Consider the following 8,336-nt stretch of genomic DNA (forward strand, 5'->3'; position numbering starts at 1 on the left):
TTCCCTCAGCAAACACTGAACTGAAGTTGCAGGAGACAAAGCCAGGACAGGCTTAATTGCCCTGGGCAATAAAGTCTTCTCTTTATCCACTGAAGCAGTAATGAAAGCATCTCCACACTGCCTCTGGATGCTGGTAGACTGTAAAACCACTCGCGGTATTTCCAGAAAATATCTCAGACACAGTCTTGCACTAAAACCTTGGCTCCAGACCTCACAAATACAATGGAAATCAATAGGACTGTTTGTGGCTACTGGGACCTAAAAAGGAATGCGATGCATTTGTGAATTGTTAAGGCTGAGACATGAGATTTCTGGATACGGTACAGTAGCCATTTAAAATATTGTTCACTTGTTTCCCTACTATCATGAATATCTTTTATAATATTAATAAAATGAATAGCAAGTTGGAATGCACAGACATTCAGTGAAGCATCTGAAACACTGTGTCAGGAGGGAAGGATAACTGCTTTGTTTTTCTGTAAGTGGAGAAGTAGTTCTGTGTGGATAGACCATGAGAGGTTTCAGAGGCTTCAGAGGGGTTGTATGATGTGGTGCCTGTGACTGGAAGGGCTGGACTCGATGACCCTTCTGGGATGCCTGCCTCTCACAGACTCCTTGCAAAATCATGGAAAAGTCATTGAGGTCATATCTAAGTACACTAAATACTGTCCTGTGCACTTCAGTTCCCAATCTAAAAAAAAATAATAAAAAATAATAATAATAATCATATTAATAACAGTAATAGTAGTATAGCTGCACCCCAGAGCACAGAGCCTTTCTGGGTACCTCACTTCTGTGCTTAAAGGGTGCTTCCCTGAAATAGAACCCGATTAAAAATTGTTACACAGACAATTCTTTTTTCTATTCCTTTTCTTGTAGTTATGCTCACCCTTCCCCTGCTCCTCTAAGGTGGGTTGTTTCATTCTGGTGTGGGTGGGGGAGTTTCCAGCTTCTGGAGTGCCTCTCTGGGAGGAGTACGACATTTGTGTTGAGGATTTCCTCTTCCTTTTTCCTGGGGTCTTTTTTATACAATTACTAACACCTTTCTTCTTTCTTCACTGGCCTCCAGCTCCATGTTATGCCCAGATTTGCAGCAAACCAAGTAAATGAGAGCTGCAGTCAGGTGAGGAGGAGTTCAGACAGAGCGAGTCTGACGAGCATCAGCCGGGAGGCCTTGCAGACTTGCCTCAGAGCTTATGGCCTGTTACTAGCAGCAGCAATATGGTATTACAGGGCCACATGTAGCTGTTCCCTGATGTCCATGTGCTGTAGTCTGGGGATGTGCTGCCTGTTCCAGTGAAAGTTGAGCAAAACCAAAAGCGTCAGCAGAAGCAGATGTGCTTTTTTTTTTTTTTTTCTGTTTAGACAATGTAAGACCAACATTATGCTTTAAGAGAAAGTGTCCTTGCTGTAAATGCTGAAGACCAGGGGAAAAAAACATATGGACACCCAGAAGTGACTCCACAAAACTCATGGGCAAATGCCTCCATAACCTGGAGGGATCAGGCAACTTGGAGAAAACACCCAAAATATCACAGCCTGTGAAGTCCTAAGGCACCAGGCCGTAAGATTACAGGAATTAGCTCCACAGCCTCTCCTCCCATGTTTATAAATCAAGATTTCCAGCCTTGCTAAATGAGATGTGAACACAAAAAAGTTCTATAAAGTGAACTGGAGCAAGATTCCAGCTCCTTCAAAACTGAGGAGCCTAAAACCATGGCTTATCTCCCACACCCACATTTTGTGTAAAATGGGTCTGGTTTAAGGAATGACTGTTACCAGCCCCCCCAGGGCTGTGAGAGCGCCCTGTGCTTGGCACTGAGGTGGTGGCAGACGGCTGCTGGCACGCAGGAGGCTTTGCGAGGTGGCAGGGCTGGGAGCTCTCCTTCACACCAGTGGGAAGGTTTCTGGGTAACACGGAGCTTCGTGCTGTAGGCTGGGGGCAGCCTCTTGTAATATTGAGTATTATTATGCATTTACATAACAAAAATAAAGGAATGTAATAGATGAATACATTATATCCTGGTTTTAATAGGAAGGAAAACCACAGCTATGTTGTGCAGCTAAACATGTTCTGCAGGCAGACCAAAAATGAGAAGATTGCCTTGCTGAGCCAGCTATTGTGTTTTAAAGCAAGGGGATAAAGATTTATAATCCCTCCCCAATCTGTGAAAGCTTGTCTTCCTACATTGTCAGGGTCAGACAAAATGTAACACTTCCATAACTGGTGTTTCTCTGTAGACCCAGAGAAACATCTGAAACCAAGTCCTTGTCACTGTGATGTTTATCATGCCCTACCTTTGACTCATCCTAGACAGATCTCTGTCTTCCACCAGAGTTGTCAGAGCTATCAACAGAGACATTTTTAAAGTTCCTCTCATTGTGTTATTTGTCAGACACAACCATTAAGGGATCATTAGCAGACAAATGCCACTCAAAGTCATGTTCTGACCATGCTAGTAAAGCTTACTTTGGCTTTTACCTATACCCTGGTATTTTTATGTTTATCTGGAGAACTGTGCTGTGCAGACCTTATTGAGTTCCCTTTAAATTCGAGCTAAGTCTTTCTTATAAGTTAAAAGGAGCAAAATCAGCGCAGAAAAGGTCTTATAAATAAATACCTGAGCAGAGAGTTGAGAAAAGGACTGGCAAAAGGAGCTCACGTGAGCAATCTGCAAATTCCCTTCTGTGTATTGTGCTATCAGGGAAAGCTGAGTCTACATATTCAGACATTCACACTTCTTTAGCATGTGACCCTTTGAAACAATTTAGATCATTTTTACCCACTCTTTACTGGGTTTGAGGGATTTGAACAACCCCTTGTTGCTCAAAGTGCAGCATGCAGGTCTGTGTGGGATTTCAGGTCAGGTTAGGCTGAGCAGCATCCACACTGCCACTAAAAGTAAGCAGTAGTATGACCAGGATTAGCTTTCGTTAAGTTCTCTGATCCAGTAAACATGCAGTGGTATAGACCCAGACTTGCAGAGGATGGAGTTGGGAATACAAGGGCACAGGGTGAGAGCAGGGAGGAGACACCTCCCCTGGCAGCACCATGGACCCTTAGAGCAGGGCTGGGCTGGGATTTCAGTGCTGTGTCAGGGAACTTTGCTGGTTTCAAACCCCGCAGATCAAAGCTGCTCAGCTGGAGCGGCTCACATACATCTCCTTAGCAATAGAGTAGAGCCTTGGTGCTCACCCACCCTTAGCCTCTGTTAAATGCATCTGTAGACATCAAATCCCCCATTATGCAACTTCTAACAGCTAACCTGACTGATCAGAGGTGGTCAGTCATGTTTCAATCATTAAACTTGCATTAGCATCTGAAAGTTTAGTTATGCATGCTCACTGCTGCCTAAGTCCTACCTGAATCCTCAAAGTAGGTGATACTCTGTGTGCGTTGCCAGAGTGGCACAAATTGGGAAGAATTTTCAGAATATCCTACCTGTTCTGTTAAACGTCCTCTGTTCTGCATGTAACAGTCAGATAGTCACTGGCTAGAGAGAAGCACCAGGTCAGGGCACTGCTACACAGCTGTGGAGACCTGTGCTCTAGGCACTGCTTTGACAAATGCTGAAGTTACTTCTGCCTCTATGCTTATTTAATTGTTCCCATTCACAGCTCCAGCCTCACAACACACACAATTGCTTGTTCTGTGCTTTGTATTAACATGTGCGTACACATCTGTAGGTCCCATGGCTGAGAGCTAAGTCCAGAGAGCAGATGGTCTCCAGCTGCATCATTGTGCACTCTGGTTTCATCCGTCTTCCCGAGCTGAACCGTGCCTGTTTGAGTGGGGTGTCTCAGGGTAGGCAGGGGGCTGGCAGGGAAGCTCGGAGCAGAAGAGCAGAAAAGCAGCACCGTCAAAGTAGGACATAGCATTTTCCCACCGAGGATCACTGCACCACTCCCAAGAATGCAGTTAGACATGGCATTTGGCTGAAAGGGTGGGTTTGGGTGTGCTGCAGGTTTGAAGGTGAGCCTTTCTGGCCACTGCAATACGTCAGAAATGTGGTGGGAACCCAGTTGCCCAGGTGGGATCCCTGCAGCCTCATCTGGAAGGGAACTTCGCATGATGTGTCTGCATGCCGAGGGCCGTGTGGTCAAGTAGTGTTTTGTTTCTACTGAGCAGCCTCACTGGTGCATTACAAGCTTATCCCTCTGTCTGCTGTGCCTCACACATAAGAAGCATGAGTTTAAGCATTTAAGTGAGATTGGTTAAAAGTTAGGCCTGTCTGACCTGTCTTTTCTATTATTATCTTCTATACGTAGTCCTTATGGGAAACTCATTGATCAGATGTCGTGAACATGAAACCCACATTGAATTTAGAAACACATGGGCAAGATCCATTGATTTTGGTGATATTTTCTCTGACAGAGAGCAGTGTTTTCTCTGCTAGTAGTCAAAGACAGAAAAAAACCCTGCCATTACAATGTTCAGGCAGCAAGTCAAATGTATACCAGGAATTCCGCTGTCTCCTAGACAAGACCTGAAATAAAAACAAGAGATATCAACTATGGTTTTGATGTAGCAGCAGACACAGCTTGGGACCCTTGGTGATTCAGAAGTCACTTTTGTTTCACTCACAACTGGCTGCTGTGATAATCTGCAGTTGTTGTCCATCCTGCAGCCTCAGTCATTACAGTTTTTTTTTGTTTTTTTTTGTTTTTTTTTTTATGTGCAAGGAACTTCCACTTTCTGAAGGGGAATGCCACTGTCAGAGGCTTAGCCTGACCATAAGGTTTTGCAATGATGAGTGGCTCATACATATTCCAGGAAAAAAAAAATCCAACTCTTTGCCTTGGTTCAGCAAGTTTAATCATTCTTGTACCTATAGCTTCAGTAATACAAGTGCTTTATTACAAGAATAGTCAGAATTTGAAGGATTTTTCTTAGTAATAGTACAAAACACGTATTTATGGAAGCACTTGTATAGGAAGGCACAACTTAGCAATAACCATGTTTGCAATTTACCTTTTTTAAATGCATAGAAAAAAAATGAGTTGGTTTGCTTGTTGATGTTCCCAGACATATAAGGATGGCAATGAAGTGAGACAGCAAAAGAAATGCAGAGCATCACAAAGCAATAACTTTACTAAAACTGTCCATTACAAACCTGGGAACTGGTATTTCGATTGAAACTTGAAATAAAGTAACTTGAAATATGCAAATAACCCCTTTAAGCATCCAAATATCCTTACCTCCTCCCTGCAGAGATGAAATCCCAGAACCATCCTCTTTGTTGTGAAAGGGTGTTGGAGTCAGCACATCAAGCACAGGAAGAAAGCTTGGCTCTGAAGAAGTAGCAGTATTTTTAAAATCTTTCTGACTTTCCTGGGCACAAGTACCTACCTGCAGCCCTGAGGCAGTTCTGTGAGACTCTTTGAACAGCCATGTCCTTTGCATGACTGGCTTACCTTACTTTCTCTAAAAAGTGAGCTAGAAAGAAGCCATTAAGTGTGTGTGGCCCAGTGGAAGGAAGCCTTGTTTCCATTCCTTGCACTATCTAATGCAATTTAAAGTACTTTTTCCTCCCAAGAAAATACCTCCAGCAGAGGGCTATTTAGGTAAGGGGTGAGGATCGGAGAAGAAGCAAGATATTCTGCTGCACATGAGGCCAAACCGTTACAGCCAAGGCAGTAAGAGGTAGCAGCCCAGCTACAGCATTTGGACGCTGCGTTGTCATCATGTCAGATGAGCAGTGCACCTCTAAAAGCAGGCCTCCCAGCAGATTTTGCAGCTCCTGCTCATGGGGCTTGTTCCCACCCTCTGTGGTGTGGACACAACTATTTGGGCAGGAATATAACTTAGCTGGAAAATAACCATTTTCTGTTTCTGTTATGAGTTATTTTCAGCCCAGATCAGTTCACTACTCCCATTCATCATCTGGACTTCTGAGTGTGAAGCCCTCACTTGGCAGTGAGCTGTGAGAATAACATGAAAAACAAAGAAAAAGGACATCATCATCTGGTGTCTTGTATTTTTCTGTGAAAGCGTGGAGACCAAGGGATGGATTCATCTGACCCAGGGATTCACCTAGATTCCCCTTACAGCAGATGGAAGGACACAAGCAGCTGTGCCATATAACTCATTTCTTAGTAAAGCAGTCAGGACTAGTTGTACCCTAGACATGCATATTGTCCATAAAGCAAATTGTGGGTGGCAAGCTCACATGCAGAGATGTGAAGGCAGATGAAAAGAGTCTCACTCCTGTAGCCAGGACCTGAAGGCAGTACTCTAAGGGCTCTTGGGGCCATGAGTATGTAAACTCCACCTAATTGTTCCAAGGTGACAAAGTCCTTTTGAATGTTGACCTTATTTTTTATCCCCAGAGTAGATGAAAAGGATTTTCACGTACCAACATGGGCTGGGGGCCAACTGGCTGGGAAACAGCTTTGCAGAGAAAGTCCTGGGAGCATGGACAAGAGGTTGACCGTAAGCCAGCAATGTGCCCTCGCAGCAAGCAAGCGAATGTACCCTGGGCTGCATTAGGCAGAACATTGCCAGCAGGTCAAGGGGGGTGATCCTTCCCCACTGCTCCACTCTGGTGAGATCCATCTGGAGTGCTGTCTCCAGTGCAGGGCTCCCCAGCGTGAGAGAGACATGTACTTGAACAAGCCCATTGAAGGGTCACACAGATGTTTAAGGGACTGGAGCCTTTGCGATACAAGGAGAGGCTGAGAGAGCTGGGACTGCTTAGCCTGGAGAAGAGGATGTTCAGAGACAATCTCACCAGTGTCCCACCTGAAGGGAGGGTGCAAAGGAGAGAAGCCAGACTCTTTTCAGTGGTGCCCAGTGACAGGAAAGGAGGCAGTGGACACAAACTGAAGTGAAGAAAATTTCATTTCAGCATAAGAAAAGACATTTTTACTATTGGGTGGTCCAACACTGGCAGAGAGGCTGTGGAGTCTCCATCGTTGGAGATATTCAAACCCTGACTGGATGTGGCCCCGAGCAGCTTGCTGTAGCTGACCCTCCTGAGTAGAGAGTTGGACTAAATGTCCAGAGGTGCCTGCCAGCCTCAAATACTCTTTGATTCTGTGATTTTTTAAAGACCCTTTTAAAAAATAATTTTTCCTTCACATCATAATTGCTTGGAAGCATTAAGTATTTCTGAATGTCTCAGTGATACAGCAGTGACAATCAACATGGTACTCTTCCAAGGGTTAGTTCAACTCTAAATTTTTTAGGCTGAGAATAGGTGATTTGGGGTCTGTGTTTCATTTTTCCCTTATCTTGCTGAAGCACAGCTTTATCTGTATTTTAACATACTTATTTGTCTAGCAATATCTTTGGGTTTTAGAAGTTAGCAAAGACTTTGCAAATCAACTCTTGACAACATCCCTTGCTATTTTTAATGTTTTTGTGTTACAATGTTTGGTGCTAAAACCACTCAAAATTTTTCAACTTTTAAGGAGAGATTCAGAACAGACCAAAGCAGTCAGAGCACTGGCCAGCAAAACCATGCTTGTATTGCCAGGGCAGCACAAAACCAGCCAAGCCTTACTTGTCTTTAGTTCCCAAATATCTAATTTCCTTAGCACACAATTATGAAGACCAGTATTTTGTGAGGGACTGAATAGTTCTAGTTTCTCTCATTCACACGTTCTGGATTCATTACAGAAAATACAAACATTACAAGTAAATGATAACAGTCAGATGAGAAAACTCCCATCTGTCATCTAAAGCATCATATAATATAATCAATGAAATAGCCTTTGTTTAGTGTGTTTACAATGTAATATTTTTCTGTTGTCTGTGTTTTTGCACTGCCAGGCACATGCAAGCCACATTCAAGACAAGGAAAGGACATGTGATGAAGTTCTTAAAGGCTCTAGAGCTAACATGTACAAAGGATCGAAAAACTCACATCACAGTTCTTAAGATGTTCACAAACTGAATGTTGGAGAAGCGTGTGCTCTATCTTCCAAACACTGAGTCCTTCAAGCATGCAAGTTAGACATAACAGTCTGGATGGATGGACAGCTAGATGGGTGAAAAACTGATAGGGTGATAGGGTGGCCATACTCCACCTGGATGCTGGTAGGAAGAAGAATAAGAAGAATGCTGCAGGGGTCTATCCCTGGACCTGTGTTTTGCTTTGTTTGTTTGTTTAGTTTATTATTATTATTATTAAGAGATAGTGCACACCAGCCATTGTAAATAATGTGTGGACAGGTTATCTGGGGTGTCTGTTGGACATGCCAGCTCCTGATATAAACACGGGAAGCACCACAGAAATGCCCTTCTAAGGCACGTAGGGGCTGCAGAAGCTGCCTGGCACACAGGGCACAGGCTCTGCCAGAGCTGGGCTGGCACAGGGTGGGGCTGGGAGCTC

The 8,336-nt window shown here is 43.9% G+C and overlaps 1 long non-coding RNA gene across 1 annotated transcript; it reads right to left on the bottom strand.

The window, feature by feature from the left end:
* Positions 1 to 341: 341 nt before the first annotated feature.
* Positions 342 to 5,503, bottom strand: LOC308191320. The gene is made up of 2 exons (XR_013947890.1): positions 890 to 5,503; positions 342 to 691 (listed from the first exon to the last, which is right to left on the bottom strand). It is a non-coding gene; the product is annotated as an uncharacterized lncRNA (long non-coding RNA).
* Positions 5,504 to 8,336: the final 2,833 nt, after the last annotated feature.

This window comes from Anser brachyrhynchus, assembly GCF_964034855.1.
Source record: "Anser brachyrhynchus genome assembly, chromosome: 2".
In the NCBI taxonomy this organism is placed as follows: Eukaryota; Metazoa; Chordata; class Aves; order Anseriformes; family Anatidae; genus Anser; species Anser brachyrhynchus.